We start from the raw sequence: 23,924 nt of genomic DNA, 5'->3' as shown, positions 1-23,924 counted from the left end.
AAATAAGGCATACAACAACATATAAAATAGTATATAGTTTTCTTAATAGCCAGAATTAATATAGTACTTTAAGTTTAGAAAACCTCTTTATAAAATATCTCATTTTATCTCACAGCAACCCTGAGAATTAGATTTTATTATTATTAAAAGATAAAATAGAAAATTTTGATTACACAAATTTTAAAGCTTTCACAAGAGATAAAATCAATGAAGACATAATTTAAAAAGTACTAATAGCTAAGAGAAGGTGGGGCACAGCCAAGCTGATGAAGGAAAGACAGAGACTCTCTAAGGCTTTCCCCAAAATTCCTCAAAGTAATTTAAATAATTCCCCAAAACAAATTCTGGAGTGGCAGAATCCACAAAAGGATGAGACAAAAACATTTTCCAGCCTAACACAATGAAGGTTGGCAGAAAATGTTTGTTGCAGTGGGGTGAGAGTGGAGCACAGTCCAATACAGTCCATGCCCCAGAAAACTATTAATGGGGTTTGAGAGTGACTACGTCTATGGCAGCAATGGCAGTTCCAGCCCCCTCACCCACAGATGGTAAAGCAAGGCATTTACCTTACAGAAGGTAAGTCAGATAACTAACTGGTGAGAAGGAGATCACTAGGGTCTCCAGAAACTCTGTTGTATTGTCCATACTTGGATCTGGGTTACAGTCCTGGTTCTCAGCCCCAGGGGTAGGAGGAGCACTAGAAGATCAAAGCTTGCACTTATAGGGAAACTGGAATCCCGATCACAGTTCAGGGTGGAAAAAAAGTGCTTGTAGTTACTCAATGATCAGACCACAGGCCAGAAGAGTAGTAAATCTACCTCTCCAAAGATCATGCCAACTTGGAAGAATCAAAATATTATAGGTGCTCAGATTTATCTTTGAAAGCAGTTGCACAAAAACTCTGGAGCTTGGTTTTGTGCCCTTGCCACTCCTAAAATAGAGCACCATATTAGCATAGAGTTAAAAGTCAAGAAAAAAGTCTGTATAAATGAACAAACAGCAGGAAAATATCCTGACTATAGAAAGGTACAATGATGACAAGGAAAATCAAAGAAAAAACAAACTCCCAAGAAGATAACAAAACTAAAACTGCTACAACCAAAGCCTTAAAGGAAAAAAATGTGATTTGGTCTTAAGCGATGGAAGAAATTAAAACCTATTTTAAAAATCAAATAAGAGAGATAGAGAAAAATTGGGAAGAGAAATGAAAGATGTAAGAACATCATGAGTGCAAAAGAGTCAACAACTTGGTAAAGAAAGTACAGAAAATTCTGAAAAAAATAATACCATTAAAAAAAAAAGGGTGGAGCCAAGATGGCGGAGAAGATACACGCCACTGTGTAAGCTCCTTTCTTCCCTCACAACCAACTAGATTTAATCAGCCTCAGAAATAGCGTTGGACTGATAGAATCCACAAGGACTGGAAGCATGACTTACCAGCTGAAGAGAATCTGGAGTTTCAGCAGGAAAGGTCAGCTCCCAGGGGAGGAAGAAGAGAGGCCAGGGCAGACGGTGGGGTAGTGGCACACTGTGCCGGTTGCGCTGGAGAGGGCTCTGGGATCAGAGAATCCACTGAGATAAAAGAATCTGGCACAGGCTGTTAGCTCTTCTCTGCTTATAATACAGCAGTTCAGAAGAGAAGTCTAAGCAACTTTAAAATTTAAAATCAGATTGGATCTTCCCGGATCCTGGGGGTGACTATAGACCTGGAAAATAGATCTAGGAGAGATAATCTGCGGATCATTGGACTTCCAGAAAACTATGACCAAAAAAAGAGCCTAGATTCTATTTTACAGGAAAGTATCAAAGAGAACTGTCCAGAGATAATAGAAACAGAGGGGAAAGTAGATGTTGAAAGAATTCATCGAACTCCTTCTGAAACAGACCCTAAAAAAAGAACACCACGGAATATTGTGGCTAAGCTGCAGAATTACCACACAAAGGAGCAAATCCTGCAAGCAGCTAGAAAAAAACAATTTAAATACCAAGGTGCCACAATAAGGGTCACCCAAGATCTGGCTGCCTCCACATTAAAAGATAGAAGGGCCTGGAACCTGATATTCCAAAAGGCAAAAGATCAAGGATTGCAACCAAGAATAAACTACCCAGCTAAGTTTAGCATCTTTTTCCATGGAAGAAGATGGTCATTCAATGAAATAGAGAAATTCCATATGTTTCTAAGAAACAAAACCAGACTTAAACAAAAAATTTGATCTATATCCACAAGACTGAAGAGAAACAGAAAAAGGTACACAGAACCCTTAAGAACTATATCTCTGTTGTGGGTATATAGAAAGTACGCATGGATAATTTGATTTTACTGATATAAAAGAAAAAAAAAAGGAGGGGGTGTAGTAAAGGGAAGGGGGTAGTATCAGAAAAAGGGGAGGGAGTGATAAAAAGAGGGAAACTACATCCCAGGAAGAGGCATAGAAAATACACCATATCTGAGGGAATTTAGAGAGGGGGAGAATCATTGTGTAAATCTTACTCTCATCAGAAGAGGCTCAAAGAGTAAATAATTGTCATATTTGTTTTTCAGAGAATTCTCTCTCACCTCATTAAAAGGGGGGAGAGGAAAAGGGAAAAGGAAAAGGAGAATAAGGGAAGGGACGTGGAGGGAGGGGGGAGGGATCCTAAAAAAAAAAAAAAGGGAGGGCTGCGCATCACAAGGGGGGTCTATAAATTGAATATTGGGGAAGGGGTTCAGGGGGGTCAAGGGAAAAAGCATAATCTGGGGATAATATGATGGCAGGAAATACAGAATTAGTAATTTTAACTGTAAATGTGAATGGGATGAACGCTCCCATCAAACGGAGACGGATAGCAGACTGGATCAAAAATCAGAACCCTACAATATGTTGCTTACAGGAAACACACTTAAAGCAGGGAGATACATACAGAGTAAAGGTAAAAGGTTGGAGCAGAATCTATTATGCTTCAGGTAAAGCCAAAAAAGCAGGGGTAGCTATCCTTATCTCAGATCAAGCAAAAGCAGAAGTTGATCTAATTAAAAGAGATAAGGAAGGAAACTATATCCTGCTGAAAGGTAGCATAAATAATGAAGCCATATCGATACTAAACATATATACACCAAGTGGTATAGCATCTAACTTTCTAAAGGAAAAGTTAAGAGAGTTGCAAGAAGAAATAGACAGTAAAACTATAATAGTGGGAGATCTCAACCTTGCACTCTCAGATTTAGACAAATCAAACCACAAAACAAACAAGAAAGAGATTAAAAAAGTAAATAGAACATTAGAAAAACTAGGTATGATAGACCTTTGGAGAAAACTGAATGGCAATAGAAAGGAATATACTTTCTTCTCAGCAGTTCATGGATCCTATACAAAAATTGACCATATATTAGGACATAAAGATCTCAAAATTAAATGTAGGAAGGCAGAAATAATAAATGCCTTCTTCTCAGACCACAATGCAATAAAAGCTACATTCAGTAAAAAGTTAGGGATAAATAGACCAAAAAGTAATTGGAAACTGAATAATCTCATCTTAAAGAATGACTGGGTGAAAGAGCAAATTATAGAAACAATTAATAATTTCACCCAAGATAATGACAATGATGAGACAACATACCAAAATCTGTGGGATGCAGCTAAAGCAGTAATAAGAGGAAATTTTATATCTTTAGAGGCTTATTTGAAGAAAATAGAGAAAGAGAAGATTAACGAATTGGGCTTGCAACTTAAAAAGCTAGAAAAAGACCAAATTAAAAAACCCCTAACCAAAAATTAAACTTGAAATACAAAAATTAAAAGGAGAAATCAATAACATTGAAAGTAAAAAAAACTATTGAATTAATAAATAAAACCAAGAGTTGGTTTTATGGAAAAGCCAATAAAATAGATAAACCTTTGGTAAATCTGATCAGAAAAAAAGAAATAGGAAAATCAAATTGTTAGTCTTACAAATGAAAAGGGGGATCTTTCCACCAATGAAGAGGAAATTAGAGAAATAATAAGGAGTTACTTTGCCCAACTTTATGCCAATAAATTTGATAACTTAAGTGAAATGGATAACTTCCTCCAAAAATATAGGCTTCCTAGATTAACAGAGGAGGAAATAAATTGCTTAAATAGTCCCATTTCAGAAAAAGAAATAGAACAAGCTATTAATCAACTCCCCAGGAAAAAATCCCCTGGACCAGATGGATTTACATGTGAATTCTACCAAACATTTAAAGAACAATTAGCCCCAATGCTATATAAATTATTTGAAAAAATAGGGGATGAAGGAGTCGTACCAAACTCCTTTTATGACACAGACATAGTACTGATACCTAAACCAGGTCAATCGAAAACTGAGAAAGAAAATTATAGACCAATTTCCTTAATGAATATTGATGCTAAAATCTTAAATAAGATATTAGCAAAAAGACTTCAGAAAATTATCCCCAGGATAATACACTATGATCAAGTAGGATTCATACCAGGAATGCAGGGCTGGTTTAATATTAGGAAAACTATTAGTATAATTGACCATATTAATAATCAAATTAATAAAAACCATATGATCATCTCAATAGATGCAGAAAAAGCATTTGGCAAAATCCAACATTCATTCCTACTAAAAACTCTTGAGAGCATAGGAATAAATGGATTATTCCTTAGAATAATCAGGAGCATATATTTAAGACCGTCAGTAAGCATAATATGCAATAGAAATAAACTGCAATCTTTCCCAGTAAGATCAGGAGTGAAACAAGGTTGCCCACTATTACCATTACTATTCAATATAGTACTAGAAACGCTAGCCTCGGCAATAAGAGCCGAGAAAGAGATTCAAGGAATTAGAGTAGGAAATGAGGAAATCAAACTATCACTCTTTGCAGATGACATGATGGTATACTTAGAGAACCCCAAAGACTCTGCTAAAAAGCTATTAGAAATAATTCAGAATTTTAGCAAAGTGGCAGGATACAAAATAAATCCACATAAATCCTCAGCATTCTTATATATCACCAACAAAATGCAACAGCAAGAGATACAAAGAGAAATTCCATTCCAAACAAATGTTGAGAGTATAAAGTATTTGGGAATCCATCTACCAAAGAATAGTCAGGAATTATATGAGAAAAATTACAAAACACTTGCCACAAAAATAGTCAGATTTAAATAATTGGAAAGACATTCAGTACTCTTGGATAGGCCGAGTGAATATAATAAAGATGACAATACTCCCCAAACTAATCTATTTATTTAGTGCTATACCAATCAGACTCCCAAGAAAATATTTTAATGACCTAGAAAAAATAACAACAAAATTCATATGGAAGAATAAAAGGTCGAGAATTGCAAGGGAGCTAATGAAAAAAAAGTCAGAGGAAGGTGGTCTAAGTGTACCTGATATAAAGCTATATTATATAGCAGCAGTCACCAAAACCATTTGGTACTGGCTAAGAAATAGACCGGTAGATCAGTGGAACAGATTAGATACAAAGGACAAAAAAGGGTACATCTATAGCAATCTAATCTTTGACAAACCCAAAGATACCAACATTAGGGACAAAAATTCATTATTCGGAAGAAACTGTTGGGAAAACTGGAAATTAGTATGGCAGAAATTAGATATGGATCCACACTTAACACCATATACCAAGATAAGATCAAAATGGGTCCATGATTTAGGCATAAAGAATGAGATCATAAATAGATTAGAGGAACAGAGAATAGTCTACCTATCAGACCTGTGGAGGAGAAAGGAATTTATGACCAGAGGAGAATTAGAGATCATTATTGATCACAAAATAGAAGAGTTTGATTACATCAAACTAAAAAGTTTCTGTACAAACAATACTAATGCAAACAAGATTAGAAGGGAAGTAACAAATTGGGAAAATATTTTTAAAAGTAAAGGTTCTGACAAAGGTCTCATTTCCAAAATATATAGAGAACTGACCCTGATTTATAGGAAACCAAACCATTCTCCAATTGATAAATGGTCAAGGGATATGAACAGACAATTCTCAGATGATTAAATTGAAACTATTTCCACTCATATTTCCACTACTGATCAGAGAAATGCAAATTAAGACAACTCTGAGATACCACTACACACCTGTCAGATTGGCTAAGATGACAGGAACAAATAATGATGAATGTTGGAGGGGATGTGGGAAAACTGGGACACTGATACATTGTTGGTGGAGTTGTGAAAGAATCCAGCCATTCTGGAGAGCAATTTGGAACTATGCCCAAAAAGTTGTCAAACTGTGCATACCCTTTGACCCAGCATTGCTGTTATTGGGATTATATCCCAAAGAAATACTAAAGAGTGGAAAGGGACCTGTATGTGCCAAAATGTTTGTGGCAGCTCTTTTTGTTGTAGCTAGAAACTGGAAGTTGAATGGATGTCCATCAATTGGAGAATGGTTGGGTAAATTGTGGTATATGAAGGTTATGGAATATTATTGCTCTGTAAGAAATGACCAGCAGGAGGAATACAGAGAGGCTTGGAGAGACTTAAATCAACTGTTGCTGAGTGAAATGAGCAGAATCAGAAGATCACTGTACACTTCAACAACAATACTGTATGAGGATGTATTCTGATGGAAGTGGAAATCTTCAACATAAAGAAGATCTAACTCACTTCCAATTGATCAATGATGGACAGAAATAACTACACCCAGAGAAGGAACACTGGGAAGCGAATGTAAATTGTTAGCACTACTGTCTATCTACCCAGGTTACTTATACCTTCGGAAGCTAATAATTAATGTGCAACAAGAAAATGGTATTTACACACATATATTGTGTCTAGGTTATATTGTAACACATGTAAAATGTATGGGATTACCTGCCATCAGGGGGAGGGAGTGGAGGGAGGGAGGGGATAATTTGGAAAAATGAATAAAAAAAAAAAAACAGATTCAATGGTAAAAAAGGCACAAAAATCCACTGAAGAGAAGAATGCCTCAAAAAGCAACAAAGTCTTGGCCAAATGGAAAAGAAAGTACAAAAACTTACTGCAAAAAATTAATTCCATAAAAAGGCAGAATTGATTAAATAAAATCTAATGGCTTCATGAGACATCAAAAGCAATAAAACAAAATTAACAGAATGAAAAAATTAAAGAAAATGTGAAATATCTCATTGGGAAAAAAACAACTGATCTGGAAAATAGATTAAGAAAATTTAATGTAAGAATTATTGGACTACTTGAAAGCCGTGACAAAAAAAAAGAACCTAGATATTATCTTTCAAGTAATTATCAAGGAAAACTACCCTGATATCCTAAAGCCAAGAGGACAAAATAGAAATAGAAAGAATCTCTTTATCATCTCCTAAAGGAGATTCCCAAATAAAAATTCCCAGTTACATTATAGCCAAATTTCAGAGTTCCCAGATAAAGGAAAAAATACTGCAAGCAGCCAAAAAGAAGCAATCAAAATATCATGAAGCCACAGTAAAGATAATGCAAAATTTAGAAGTTTCTATATTAAAGAATAAGAAGGCTTAGAATATGATAGTCCAGATGGCAAACAAGTTAGAATTATAACCAAGGATCACTTATCCAGTAAAACTAAGTATAAGACTTTCAATCATTTCTGATGAAAATAGTCAACCTGAATAGAAAATTTGACTTTCAAATGACAGATTCAAGAAAAACATGAAAAGATAAACAAAAAAGGAGTAATCATAAAGGACTCAATATGGTTAATCTATTTACATTACTATGTGGAAGATGATATTTTTAACTCCTGAGAATTTGATCATTATTAAGGCACTTAAAAGGAATTTGACATAGACAGATGGCATGGATATGAGCTGAATATGATGGAATGATAATCTAAGAAAATTAAGGGATGTGAAAGAATTCACTAGGTGAAGGGGAAAGGTAGAAGTAAAATGGGGTGAATCATCTGATATAAAAGAGGTACAAAAGAACTTTTACTCTGGAAAGGAAGATGGGAGAAGTAGAGAGGAATGCACCAAACACACTCTCATTAGAATTGGTTCAACAGTCAGTTGGGTGTAGAAAGATTATTTTAACCCAGAGGAAAATAGGAGGGTAAAGGTATGAGAGGGGATTGAGGGCTGATAGAAGAGAGTGTGGGTTAGAGGAGGTAAAAATAACAAGGAAAATACTTATTAGAATAGATAGGTTGAAAGGAGAGAGAAAATAAGAAAATGGGAAAAATAGGATGGAGGGAAATGCAAATTCAGCCATTATAACTGTGAAAATTTTCTATTTTAAAGACAGAATTTCTCAAAAATATAGGAAATTGAATCAAATTTATAGAAATAAGGCTATTTCTCAATTTGTAAAAAGTCATATAAACAGCAATTTTCATATGAAGTAATCAAAGCTAAATATTGCCATGTGAAAAAATGCTCTAAATTCTTAATGATTGGAAAAATGAAAATTAAAACAGGTCTGAGCTACAACCCCACAGTTATCATATTGGCTAACAAAACAGAAAAATGAAAATGACAAATGTTGAAGGGGAGGTGGGAAAATTGAAGCACTAATGCATTGTTGATGAAGTTGTGTATTGATTCAAATATTCTGCAGAGCAATTTAAAAATATGTCCAAAGTACTAAACAATTATGCATATCCTTTCACCAAGCAATACCACTCCTAGGACTAAACCCCAAGGAAATTTTAAAAAGAAAGGGAAAAGGACCTATGTTACACATTAATTTAGCTATTCTCAATAATACAACAATCCAAGAAAATTCTGAAAGACTCATGATGAAAAATGTTATCCATCTCCAGAAAAAGAAATGATGGAGTCTAAATGAAAATCAAAGTATACTTTCCCTTTACTCTGTTTTTCTTTTTTTGTGACTGCATTTTCTTTCTCAATATGACCAATATGGAGACAAGATGGTGGAGAAGAAACATGTCTTTATCTGAGCTTTCCTTGTTGTCCTTCAAATCAATACCAAGTCAAATCCCTTAACTGGTTTTGGAGTGACAGAACCCACAAATATTTGAAGTGTAATGTAGCACTTCAGAAAAGGTCTGTTTTACTCAGGCTCAAGGGAGTTGGCCAAGCACAGGAATAGTACAGCGAACCAAGTCCATGATTCAGCTATAGTTGTTAGACTAACCCCAGAATAATGCAGAACATGGCCACATCTACTCAACATTGGAAGAAGTCAGCACCAACCCAGCACAGACACTGTCACCTATAAAGGAAACTAGGACAATAGAAAACAACTTCTTAAAACACAGAATTTACGAAATGGAAAAAATCAATTGAACAAAACAACTCATTTAAAAATTCAATTGATCAAATACAAAAGGAGCTAAAAAAGTAACTGAAGAAAATAATTCACTAAAAATTAGAATTGAACAAATGGAAATTAATGATTCAATGAGACATCAAGAATCAATCAAATGAATCAAAAAAGAAAAAAAATAGAAGAAAATGTAAAGTACCTCCTTGGAAAAACAAGAGGCCTGGGAAATAGATCTAAGAGAGACAACCTAATGATTATTGAACTTCCTGAAAACCATGATGAAAAAAAAGCCTAGATATCATGTTTTAGGAAAATATCAACGAAAACTGCCCTGCTGTTCTAGAACCAGATAGCCATTGAAATAATTCCCTAATCACCTCCTAAAAGAGAACCCAAAGTGAAAATTCCAAGGAATATTGTAGCTAAATTTCAGTATTATCAAATCAAGGAAAAATATTGCAAGGAATCAGAAAGAAATAATTCAAATATCAAAGAGCCACAATCAGGATTAACCAAAACCTAGCAGCTTCCACCTTAAACAATCTAAGGGCTAGGATTCTGATATTCCAAAAAGCAAAGGAACTTAGACTACAGCCAAGAATCAGCTATCCAGAAAAACTGAGCATTAACTTTCAAGGAAGAAGATGGATATTCAATGGCACAGATGAATTTCATTTGTTTCTTCTAAAAAGACTAGAGCTGAACAGAAAAGTTGGCCTCCAAGCACAGAACTCAAGAGAAGAATAAAAAGGTAAAGAGAAAGGAACTCTTGAGAGCTATATCTCTATTATGGTTATATGTAAAAGGTGCAGGTATAATTTGATTTTATTGTGATAACATAAAAAAGAAGCTAGAGATGGAAAAGGGATTGTACTAAAAAAAAGATGAAATTGGTTGTAAAATGAGATAAATTAAAGAGGCAAAGAAGACCTACTATAAATGAGGGAAAGAAGGCAGGGGATGAGCAAGGTGTGAATCTTAGTCTCATCAGATTTGGCTCAAAGAGAGAATATCAGATCTATTTAGCTTCACAGAGAAACTTGTCTCACCATATAGACAAGTGAGAAAGGAAAGGGGGAAGGAAAGGAGGAGGATAATAGAAGGGAAAACAGAAGTAGTAGGGGAAAGGTATAAGAAAGAGGGAAGAACTGTAAAAGGGGAGGGCTGTTTGAGGGATGTGATGGTCAGAACAAAATACTGGAGGGAGGGAAAGGAGGAAAGAAAATAGAAAAGTATAACTTGGGAGAAATAAGATGGTAAGAAATAGAGAATTAGTATCTTATCTGTGAATGTGAATGGGATGAACTCTCCCATAAAATGGAAGTAAATAGCAGAATGGAGTAAAATCCATAATCCTACAATTTATTATTTACAACAAAGACATTTAAAGCACAGTGATACATTTAGAGTAAAAGTAAAAGGATGGAACAGAATATATTATGCCTCAGATGAAGTAAAAACAAATAAAAACAAATAAAAACAAAAAAAAAAAAAAAAAAAAAAAAACAGGGGGAGGTCTCCTGATCTTGAATCAAGCAAAAGCAAAAATCAATCTAATTAAAAGAGATAAGGAAGGAAACTATCTTGCTAAAGAATATCATAGATAATGAAGTAATATCAATACTAAACATATATGCACCAAGTGGTATAGCATCCACATTTTTAGAGGAGAAGTTAAGAAAGTTGCAAAAAGAAATATACAGTAAAACTATACTAGTGGGGGATCTCAACCTTATGCTCTCAGAACTAGATAAATCAAACTGCAAAATAAATAAGAAAGAAATTAAGGAGGTAAATAGGATTTTAGAAAAGCTAGGCATGATAGACCTTTGAAAAAAATTAAATGGAGACAGAAAAGAGTATATTTTTTCCTCCATGATTCATGAACCTGCACAAAAACTCACCATGTATTAGGGCACAAAACCCTCAAAATCAAATGCAGAAAGGCAGAAATAGTAAATGCATCTTTTTCAGATCATGATGCAATAAGGATCACATGTAATAAGGGGCTAGGAAAAATAGAGCAAGAATTAATTGGAAATTAAATAATCTGATGCTAAAGAATAAGTGGGTGAAACAGCAAATCATAGATACAATTAATAATTTCATCCAAGAAAATGACAGTAATGAGAACAACATACCAAATTTATGGGTTGCAGTCAAAATCGTTCTTAAGGGAAGTTTTATATCTATACATGCTTACTTGCATAAAATAGAGAAAGAGAAATTGGGCATGCAATTAATAAGCTTGGGAAAAAACAAATTAAAAACCCCCAAGTAAATATAAAATTTGAAATTTTGAAAATAAAAGGAGAGATTAATAAAATTGAAAGCAAAAAAAAATTATTGAACTAATAAAACTAAGTGTTGGTTTTATGAAAAAACCAACAAAATAGATAACCTTTAGTTAATTTGATCAGAAAAATGAAAGAACAAAATCAAATTGTTAGTACCAAAAATGAAAAAGGAGAATTTTCCACCAATGAAGAGGAAATTAGAGCAGTAATTAGGAGTTATTTTGCCCAACGATGTGCTAATAAATGTGATCTAAGTGAAATGGAGGAATACTTACAAAAATATAGATTGCTCAGATTATCAGAGAAGAAAATAAATTACTTAAATAATCCCATTTTAGAAAAAGAAATTGAGCAAGCTATTAATCAACTCCCTAAGGAAAAATCTCCAGGGCCAAATAGATTTACATGTAAATTCTACCAAACATTAAAAATAAATTAATTTCAATATTATGCAAACTATTTGGGAAAATAGGGAAAGAAGAAATCCTACCAATTTTTTTACCTAGCCAGGTAGGATCAAAATAGAGAAAGAGAATTATAGACCAATTTCCCTAATGGATATTGATGCAAAAATCTTAAATATTAGCAAAGAGATCACAGCAACTTATCCCCAGGATAATATACCATGACCAAGTAGAATTTATACCAGGAATGCAGTTTGGGTTCAATATTAGGAGAATTATTAACAAAATTGACTATATCAATAATCAAATTAACAAAAGTCATATGATTATCTCAATAGATAAAAAGGGGCATTTAGCAAAATCCAATACCCATTCTTGTTAAAAAAAAAAAAAAAACACTAGAGAGTATAGGAATAAATGGAGTTTTCCTTAAAATGATCAGTAGCATTTATTTAAAACTATCAGCAAGCAACATGTGTAATGGGGTAAAATTAGAACCATTCTCAGTAAGATCAAGGGTGAAAGAAGGTTGCCCACTATCACCATGACTGTTCAATATTGTGTTAGGAATGTTACCTTTGGCAATAAAAGAAGAAAAAGAGATTAAAGGAATTCAGAAATGTAATGCAGAAACCAAATTCACACATTTAGCAAAGTTGCAGGATACAAAATAAATCCACATAAATCATCAGCATTTTTATATATTACCAACAAAGTCCAGCAGCAAGAGATACAGAGAGAAATTCCATTTAAAATAACTATAGATAACATAAAATCTTTGAGATTCTACTCTCCAAGGCAAAGTCAGGAACTATATATATATATATATAAACACAGTTTCAAAGCTCTTTCCATACAAATAAAGTCAGATCTAGTTTCTTGGAAAAATATCAAGTGCTCATAGGTAGCCTGAGCTAATAAAATAAAAATAACAATACTACCTAAATTAGTCTACTTATTCAGTGCCATGCCAATCAAACTCACAAGAAATTATTTTACAGAGCTAGAAAAAAATTAACAAAGTTCATCTGGAAGAACAAAAGGTCAAGAATTTCTAGGGAATTAATGAAAAAATGCAAATGAAGGTAGCTGAGCTGTACCAGACCTAAAACTGTATTATAAAGCAGTAGTCATCAAAACCATTTGGTAGTGGCTAAGAAACAGTAGTTGATCAGTGCAACAGTTATATTTACAGGACAAAATAATCAATTATTATAGTAATCTAGTGTTTGACAAACCCAAAAATCTGACCTTTTGGGATAAGAACTTACTATTTGACAAAAACTTCTGGGAAAATTGGAAATTAGTATGGAAGAAACTAGGCGTTGACCCACACACCTAACACTCTATACAAAGATAAGATCAAAATGGCTTCATGATTTAGACATAAAAAATAAGTAAATTAGAAGAACAAAGGCTGGTTTACCTTTCAGATCTGTGGAAAAGGAAGCAATTTGTGGCCAAAGAAGAACTGGAGTACATTATTGAATGCAAAATGGGTAATTTTGTTTATATTAAATTTAAAAGTTTTTGTACAAACAAAACCAATGCAGACAAAATTAGACAGGAAGTAATAAATGAAAAAAAAATACATTCAAGGGTTCCAATAAAGGCCTTATTTCTAAAATATAAAGAGAAATGACTCAAATTTATAAGAATTCAAGATATTCTCCAATTATAAATGCTCAAAGGATATGAACAGGAAATTTTCAGATGAAGAAATTAAAATCATTTCAAGTAATATGAAAAGGTGCTCAAAATCACTATTGATCTGAGAAATGTAAATTAAGACAACAATGAGGTACCACTACACACCTCTCAGATTGGCTAACATGACAGGAAAAAATAATAATGAATGTTGGAGGGATGTAGGAAAACTAGGATACTAATACGTTGTGGTTGGAGTTGTGAAATGATTCAACCATTATAGAGAACAATTTGGAACTATACCCAAAGGGCTATCAGACTATGCATCCCCTTTGATCCAGCAGAATATCTATTGGGTTTGTATCCTAAAGAGATCATAAAAAAGGAAAAGGACCCATCTGTGCAAAAATCTTTGTGGCAGCCCTTTTTGTAGTGGCAAGAAACTGGAAATTGAGTTGATGCCAATCAGATGGAAAATGGCTGAATAAGTTATGATATATGAATGTTTTGGAATATTATGGTTCTATAAGAAATAATCAGCAGGATGATTTCAAAGAGACCTGGAGAGACTTACATGAATTGATGCTAAGTGAAATGAGCAGAACCAGGAGATCATTGTACATGGCAATAGCAAGATTACAAGATGATCAATTCTGATGGATATAGTTATTCTCAACAGTGAGATTCTTCAGGCCAGTTTCAATGATCTGATGATAATGAGAGCCATCTACACCCAGAGAGAAGTCTGTGGGCATGGAGTATGGATCACAACATACCATTTTCATTTCCTTTGCTGTTGTTTGCTTTAATTTTATTTTCTTTCTCTTTTTTCCTTTTTGATCTGATTTTTCTTTTGCAGCGAGATAATTGCAAAAATATGTATGCCTATCTTGGATTTATATATATTTTACCATGTTTAATATATATTAGATTACTTGCCATCTAAGGGAAGGGATGGGGGGAAGGGGAGAAAATTGGAACATGAGGTTTTGCAAGGGTCAATGGTGAAAAATTATCTTTGCATATGTTTTGAAAATAAAAAGCTTCAATAAAAAATGGCAATATTTGACAACTAAATGGATGAATGAAAACATGAGGATTAAAAAGTGACAACACAGCAACTAATTGAATTGTGAGATTAGAGAGAAGAAATAAAAATGAAGCAATGGGAAAAAAAAACAAAAAACTCTGCTATATATAAGACACTGTGCTGAGTCCTGAATACAAAGATAAAACCAAGGAAAGAACAAGAACAACAACAGTATAATTGAAAATATCACTTAAAAGAAGTAAAACTTTAAATAACTGAAAAACCAATAATAATCCTTGGAAGAGAAAATAAAATATACATTCTCACTTTATAGCAAAGAAATAGGGCACCACTAGAACAGTCTACTGTATCCTTTGTCAAATGTCATAGCATTGGGTGTTTTGATTGATTGTTTTTCTTTTTCATAAGAGATGCTTCAAAGTTCATAGTGGGTAAGAGAATGTTGAAATGACTTTGATGTAAAGAAAATAGGCATCAATAAAATGTACTATAAACAAATAAAATTAAAGAGTTGGATTAGATAACATCTCTCAACAACATAAAGAATATCCATTAGTGGGTTCATGTCATCCTGGAGGGGCTTGTCCTAAGAGCTATTATTGGCTCTCTTCAAGTCCATGATGTCACTAATGACTGAGGCTGGGGCATAGTTGATTGAAATTTACAAATCATAAAATGTTGAGAGAGATGATATTGAGGGTGACTGAATTTTAAAATCTTGATTTCCTATAATAAAGGGCCAAATTGATTAATAGTCATGTTATTTAGTAGTAGACAATTCAAAGTACTACCATGCATACAATAAAGCAAATGGACAAGTAAAATATGAGAAACAAATGAATAATTTCTCTAAGAATTTTTGAAAAATATTAATAATCTTTATTGGATGTCAAACTCATTATGAGTTACTGTGTAGTCAAAAATAACACAAAAACCCATAAAAAACCCCATAAAGTCTTTTTAGGTTTCATTGAGAATCAGTAATGTACAAACTGAGTTCACAGTGTTGCTTTGTTAAGTCCTAGTAACATCTGGAATACCGTGTTCTTTTCTAGGCATTTCATTTTTGAAAGGCCACTTGGAAACTGGAACCTGTAGAAAGGACAGAAAACAATAGTGAGAGGACTAGAAGATAGTATAAAAGGATTAAAGGAAAGAATTAGAAATGTTTTTTAATCTAAAAAAAAAAGATCCATCATTTCTTATAGCACAGTAGAGCAACAGAACCAAGAGAATATTTTATATAATAACAATATACTTTTAAACTATTTAGAGTAACTAAGCCATTTTGACTATTATAAATATCAAAATTAGCTACAAAGAACATATGAAGAAAGATTTTGTCTGTATCCAGAAAAAAAAAAACAAAACTGAAAAATAGAAGTATCGATAGAATGGTTTACTATAAACATACACACACACACACGCACACACACATTTAGTAGTTATCTCTTAGGTGGGGGGAAAGGAAGAAAAAAGAAAAAAGTTACATGATAAGTTTATATTTAAAAGGAATAGAAATTTATATATAATAGAGTTGAAGTTTCATGCATGATCATTTCTAATATTCTACAATGTTACAAAATGCATTTTATATTTCTTAAGTTATGAATAAAATTAATGAAATTTAAAACAAACAAAAAAAAGAAAGAAAAGACATGGGAGATCTTAGAACTACCTTCAAGTTTTTAAAGAACTTGTCATAACAAAGAAAAGTAAAATTTGCTCTGATTTACCAAAGAGGTAGAACTAGGAATAATAGAGTAGAGAAAGAGGGAGATATGAGGTGAATCAGACAGATTTCAGCTCAATATAAGGAAAATCTTCCAAATGGAACTAACAATGAATCCTATCTTTGGCTAGGAAGTGGGTTTTGCCATCATTGCAGAATCATTCATACAGAGATTAGATGAGTATTTGTTGGGGATTGTTGCAGAGGTAATTCATTTTTGGTATAAATTGGACTATATTCCTCCTGGGGTCACTTCTTAATCTGAGATCTTAGGTGATTTCCCCAAAGTCTGATAACTACTTAGCCATGAAACAAGACCTCAATCTCAGTGCTCTGAGTTCTTCCCTCTAATAGTACACTGCTTTGGGATAATGAAGCTCATTAATTTTCACTGGAGCCTATGAGGGCTACTCTCAACTTAAATAATAATACCTCACATTTACATAGTGCTTATTATGTTCCAGGTACTCTGCTTAAGGTTTTATAATTATTATATCATTTGAACCTCATCACAACCCTGGGAGGTAGATACTATTATAAGCATTATTTTACAATTGAAGGAAGAAACTGAGGAAGACAGAAAATTAAATGATTCCTATAGGGTCACTCCACTAAGGTAAGTATCTGAGGCCTGGGTTAGAATAGCTTATCATTGTTGGCATAGTGGATAGAGTGTAAATATAACTTCTAAGGTATGCTTATAGATTTTCAGAAGACATATTAAGCCATAGGAGTGTCATATGCATATATTTATATGTAGGTAAATGTATGTGTTTGTACATTTCTACACACAAGAGTACATAGGAGCAGTGTGGTGGAGCAGTAGAGTGCCAGACCTGGAGTCAGGAAGACAAGAATTAAAATCTGGCCTCAGATATTTACTGTATAACCCTGAACAAGTCACTTAATCTTGTGTGACTCAGTTTCCTCATGTATCAAATGAGTTAAATGATGGCAAACCACTCCAGTCTTTTTGCCAAGAAAACCTCAAAGAATCAAACATGACTAAAAAATAACTAAACAACAACTTCCTGACTTCAGATCCTATACTATACTCACTGTATCACAAAGCTGCCTCTCAACTTAATTTGTTTAATCTAGATTAATTTTAAAAGTTATGAAGGAGGTGGAGCCAAAATGGCAAATTTCTTTAAATAATGACTCTAAACAAATTTTAGAGTGTCAGAACACCCAACAAAGTGGAGTAGAACATTTTCCAGGACAGGAAGAGATAATACAGGAGAGATAATTTTAAAATTATTGGCATACCTGAAAGTCATGATCAAAAAAAGAGCCTGGACATTGTTCTTTCAAGCAATTATCAAGGAAAATTTTCCTGATATTCTGGGACCAGAAGGTAAAATAGAAGTTAAAAGCATCTACTGATCACCTACTGAAAGAGATCCCAAAATGAAAATTCCCAGGAATATTGTAGCCAAATTCTGGAACTCCTGGGTCAAGGAGAAAATATTGCAAGCATCCAGAAAGAAATAATTCAAGTATAGTAGAGCTACCGTTAGGAGAAGACAAGATTTAGTAACTTCTACATTAAAGAACCAGAGGGCTTAGAATATGATATTCCAGAGGGTAATGGAGCTAGGATTGCAACCAAGAATCACCTACCTAGCAAAACTGAATATAAATCTTCAAAGTAGGAGGTGGTCATTCAATGAAATAGAGGGTTTTCAAACATTTGTGATGAAAAGATAAGAGCTGAAGAGAAAACTTGATTTTCAAATACAGAACTCTGAAGAAGCATAAAGTGATAATCAGGAAAGTGATATCATAAGGGATTTAATGAGGTTTATCCATTTACATTCCTACATGGGAGGATGATACTTGTAACTCATTAGAACTTTCTCATTATTATAGCAGTTTAGAAGGAATACATACATATATATGGCACAGGTATGAGTTGAATATGAAGAACCAATATATTTTATCAAAATAATGAAATTAAGGGGTAAAAGAGGAATGTACTGAGAGAAAGGGAAAGGAGAAAGTGGAATAGTACAAATTAATTGCCATAAAAAAGAAGCAAGAAAAAGCTTTTACAGTGGAGGAGAAGAGGGGGAGAAGAGAGTAAAAGTAAGCCTTACTCTCATCAGAATTGACTCAAAGAGGAAATAACATACATATTTAATAGGGGTACAGAAATCTATCTTACCCTGCAGGAAAGTAGGAAGAAAATGAGATATGGGAAGGGGGGAGGGGGATAAAAGAGAGGGCATATTGGAGGGAGTGATTGGTAAAAAAACAAAACAAAACAAAACAAAACAAAACAAAAACAAAAACACTATTGAGGAGGGATAGGGTGAAAGGAGACAGAATAAACATGTGGGGGAGAGAAATACAATAGTAAAATGAAGTTCAATGCAAGTTTCTCTAATAAGCCCTCATTTCTTAAACATAGAGGGAACTGAATCAAATTTGTACAAAATAAAAGCCATACCCCAATTGATAAATCATCAAAAAATATGATCTGTGCTCAAAGGGATATAAGTTCAGGCATATCTTTTGACCTAACTACTACTTGATATGAATGCCAAAAGAGATTCCGGGGGGGGGGGAGGAAGAAAAATAACTTATATTATAAAAGATATTCCCAGAAAATCTCTTCTCAGGGCAAAAAAAAAATGGAAATTGAGAGGATGCCCATCAATTGGGGAATGGCTCAATAAACTGTGGCATGTACTTATGATGGAATATTATTGTTCTATGGGAAATGATGAACAGGATACTCTCAGGGAAAAAAAAACATTGGAAAGTCTTTCATGAACTCAAGCAAAGTGAAAATGTACTGTATACAAAGTAATATCAATGTTGTGGGATGACCAGCTGTGAATGACTGTTATTTTCAATAGTACAAACATAGCTACTCTGAAGGACTTGTGATGAAAAACCCTATCCATACCTACAGAAGGAACTAATTATATCTGAATGCGGATTGAATTCTTTTTTTTATTATTTTGATTAGGGTGGGAGATATTTTTTTCACAATTTGATTTTTATGCAAATGTTTTACATACCTTCACAAGTGGTTTCTTAATTGTAGGTGGGGATAAGAGAAAGAATCTAGAACTCAAAAATTTTAAAAACAAATGTAAAAAATATTTGTTTTGAATGTAACTGGGGAAAATATTAAATAAATAATATTTTAAAATAATGTTCATAGGGAGTATTTGTGTCCAACCTGTGGTAGAATATTCCAAGCTCACACTGATCTAATTAGCCACAGTCAGACATACTGTAACTCAACTCTAACATAGTGATGTCATTTTGGTTCTCTTTGAAAAAAAAAGAACAACAACCAAAGGACCATAACAAAAATGTGAAAAATTGCATGGCAAGCAAAAGCTATTGGCATATATTTTATATGCTTTTTATGCACCACTATCAATAAATCCTTTCAAGTCAGATTTTTTTTAAAAGTGAGCAGAAAAGAGGTGGCCACTCTGGAATTATTTGGCAGAATGATTCTGGGGAAGTTTTCTCAGTTTCTTATCTGTGGCATGGAGATGGAAAAACACACCTGTTAGGAATTTCAGGGGAATTTGGGGGATGCTATTTCCGGCTCTCAGATTTCTCTGCCATACTTAACACACCTGAAGTAGAATGACCTACTCAGGGTGGAACTTGTGGCATCTCATCAAGCTAATGATATGACTATCTCTATGACCAGAGATGTCTTTCTTAGTGATTCACCCCTCCAAAAAAATCATTATTTATGAAACCATCATTCTTGGCATTCTCATCTCCATTTCTTCCATGACACAATAAATCATCCTTCCCTCCTCTAGTCCCTCCACCAAAGCTTTCTAGCTGGTCCATTTCTCAGTAGGAATCAGTGAATCTTTCTGTTTAGCCACCTCTTACCTTTGAAGATTTCTGGCTTCTCTTGTTCCAAAGCAGCACAGAAAGGTCAAGCTTCTGAACCTCCTAATCACTCTGCTCTGGCAGAGTCCCGGTGCCAGTAAAGCCTCTTTTCATTCCTATTTAATGCCTCAGAAGTGCTTTCAAGTGGTCTTTGATAAATCATAGTAAGTGTTATCCCAGCCACTCAGTAGCAGTACCTGCTCGAGTCTCTCGCAGCTCCCAAGGCAGCTGTTCCCACTGCCTTCTTTTACCAGAGACAGTAATTCATTCCACTTGAGCTGACGAGCTTATTTCACATTTATTTGCCCATTATGATCAGTGTCACTCCACTTACCCTCAAGACAGTAAATGGTTTGAAAAATGCAACTGTAACAAATATTGGAAAGGGAAAGAACGAGAGGCATATGCACAAAGGGAGAGATGAGGGGAAATTGGACCTTTGTATTTGGAGCCCAAATAAAAACGTCATGAATAAATGATGTCCCAGAATTATCTCAGTCATCTGGTGCATGCAGCATCTGAGGTGCTGCATGAACTCCCAGGGATCCCCAGAGAATACATTTCTCTACCTTCCTGCTGGCAAGCTTAGATTCTTCAAGAGCAGAATTAAATCAAATGTTACTATCAGGTCAGGAAAAGAATTGGGACAGCAATATTGCCCTTTTCTGTGGAAATCAGAGTCAACTCTGTAAGATCTGGCCCTGTGCATGGCCAGCAGATTATGTGTAAGCTAAGGAGAACCTTGTATCACCCCTACATTTTCCCAATATCCCTGTATCTCCGTTTTTCTTGTCTCTATCTCTTTCTGTCTTTCTCTCTCACACACACAAACACAAATATACAGAATGATCTAAAACTCTACCATTAGAAAATCATTTCTTTGGTTCAAACATGACCTACTTCAGACTCCTCTTGGGAAATACTACTAGAAGGGGAACATATGAAGTCCCTGACACCTCAGTGTGAACAAAGTTATTATCAGATGTGTTCCTCCTGACAGGAAGTTCAGAGCACAGAACAATAGGAAATGAGAAGGGATTGAGCCAGAAAGGGCTTTGATGACAACTTTTATCACGTTGCCAAGGACCTGGCAGAGAGAGGGAGGAGGGAGGGGAAGGAAGGAAAAAATAAAATAAAACAAAAGGAATCAAACCCAGAGCACAAAGATTTACCTATCAAAAACCAGTTTTGTCCAGTCACAGAGGAATGGAAGAGAACCCCAAGGCTATCATCCCCTCAGAGAAATCATAGGAATAAACTATTTCTAAGGCATGACAAAAGGGAACAGTATTTGGCAGAGACAACTATGAGTGTTTGAAGAGCTAATACACAAACCCATTAAAGAATGCTCTTTATTTTTAGATTTTGACTCAGACTTACATGCTCAGAAGAAGAGATAAATTAGGGTCAAGAGAGTGATCTCGGTTCTGTAGCCAAGATGTAACTGAAAAAAACAAAAAACAAAAACTAAACTAAATCACTCCCATTACCTTGCTTTGGAAAGCTAAAATGAGGGTTCATCACATCTGGAGGAAGGAGAGAAAGCCTGCTATAACTGAATACAGTGAGATATACATGGAACCAGCACTGGAAAATGAAAGACTGGAAAAAGCAATCTGATAGTCACATCTCACCAGGAAAAAGTCATAATTGGTGGATTCCATAGCAGTGACTATGTCACCAACATTCTCCTAAAGAGTAAAAATTAGTGGCAAGAATTGCTATTTACACAAAACACCTAAACTTCATTATGTGGGGAGCTATCTAATGTTAGAGGTAAAAAAGACCTCTGAGATCAAAGAGTATTCCAACGTCCCTTTCTTTTTTATCCAATAGAGAGCCTGAGGTCCAGAGACATCATATGACTGTGCCCAAGATTGCACCTGGAAAAGGAAGACTCAGAATACTGTCAATATGGTAGAAATCTTCAAGTACTTAAAGGGCTACCAGGTGGGAAAATGATCAATAATGTTCTTCTTTCCCTAGTGGAATTGCCCAAAACCACAACAATCCATACAATGGGTTACTTCTAGACGTAGTGAACCTTACTAAAGGTCTTAAAATAGAGACTAGATAAGGATATTGGAGAGATAATTCCTGTTTAGCTACAGATTGAGCCAGATGGCCTCTGAGATTTGCTCCAACCCTGAGATTAATTTTCTGAGGCTGCAAAAATCACACTACTTTTCTATAGGAGAATGAAACCCAGCACTAGGACCTAGCCCTCTTTGCTAAAGTGAACAAGCATTTGTAGAATACTGTGTTCAAACTTGTGATAAGTGGGAAAGAAAAGCAATATAGGTTATAGTCACTGCATTTATGGGCTTATAGTATATTTGGGATGATAAAATAAAAATAAATTAGCCTATATGAGGACTCTATAAGGAAGTAGTAGGTTATGAGGTAAAGATTTTTAAGAATATTTACTTGTTGATTTGTCTTGTTGAAAATCATAGAAATTTCTTCCTCCTTCCTCCAAAAAAGCTATCCCTTTTAACAAATATTTTTTTAAAAAAAGAAGAAATAGTGTATGTATAAAAAAATATAAAAATAAAAATAAAATAAAATAAAAATAAATAAATAAAAAATAAAATAAAAATAAAAAAAGAAGAAATAAAGGAAGAAAAAGAAGAAATAAAAGACAGCAGAACTAATTAATATATCAAAAATTCTGATATTATATGCTGTATTCCACTCATGGACCACTTTTCTACTCTCTTCTTTACAGAGGAGTGAGGAAAAGTGTCTTCCCATAATTTTACTTTAAGGCCAAGCTCAATCTTTGTAAATTGCAACATTCTTCCTTTAAAAAATATTTTATAGTGGCTGGTTATTTCATTTAATGTTTTATGTTGTTGTAGTCATTTTGTTTATTTTTTTCTTGGCTCTGCTTACTTTATTTTACATTAATTCATGAAGACTTTCCATGTTTCTCAGTATTCATGATATTCATTATTTCTTACAGCACAAGAATATTCCATTACAACCACATTCCACAATTTGTCTATTACCAAGAATCTTTTTTGTTTTCTTTTTTTTCACTACCATAAAACATGCTGCTATAAGTATGCTGGCAAATATGGAGCTTTTCTTTTTAAAGTTGATGACCTCTTTGGGATATACTTAGCACTGTTAGTTCTGGATTGTGGAGAATACACTGTAATTGCTACAGTTCAAAACAGGATTTGAAGCCTGACCTGCATATAAGAGAAAACTTTATAGAAGAGCCAGAACTTGACGTGGGTCCATGAAGAATTAGTAAGATTTATTTAAGCAGAAAAACAGGGTGTTGGGTACTCTTAGAAAGAAAAATATCCTGATGTTATTGATAGGCAGAGCCAAGATGACAGAGTAAAGGGAGGGACTCACTTGAACTCTACAAAATTCTCTTCCAAAACAGCTTTAACATAACATCTCAAAATCAATTCTAGAGCATCAGAATCAACAAAAGAACGTGACAGGAACAATGTTCCAGCTCAAGACAACTCAAATAGCCAACAGGAAAGGTCTGTCTCACTGGAGTGAGAATGGAGTATAGTACAATGCAGACTACTGCATCAAGTCAGCAACAAATCCCCAGTCTTTACCCAAGGTAGCCAATCTCAAACCACGTCCAGTGCAAGTTAGCTGCAAGCCTTGGGGGCAACTGACTTAGCAGTGGCTTCTGGAGCTCTCAGCCCAAAATTGTCAAAGTTCGACAGAAGGAA

The sequence above is a fragment of the Sminthopsis crassicaudata genome, chromosome 2 (genome assembly GCF_048593235.1).
Source record: "Sminthopsis crassicaudata isolate SCR6 chromosome 2, ASM4859323v1, whole genome shotgun sequence".
NCBI classification, from domain to species: domain Eukaryota; kingdom Metazoa; phylum Chordata; class Mammalia; order Dasyuromorphia; family Dasyuridae; genus Sminthopsis; species Sminthopsis crassicaudata.
This window is presented reverse-complemented; position numbering follows the sequence as displayed.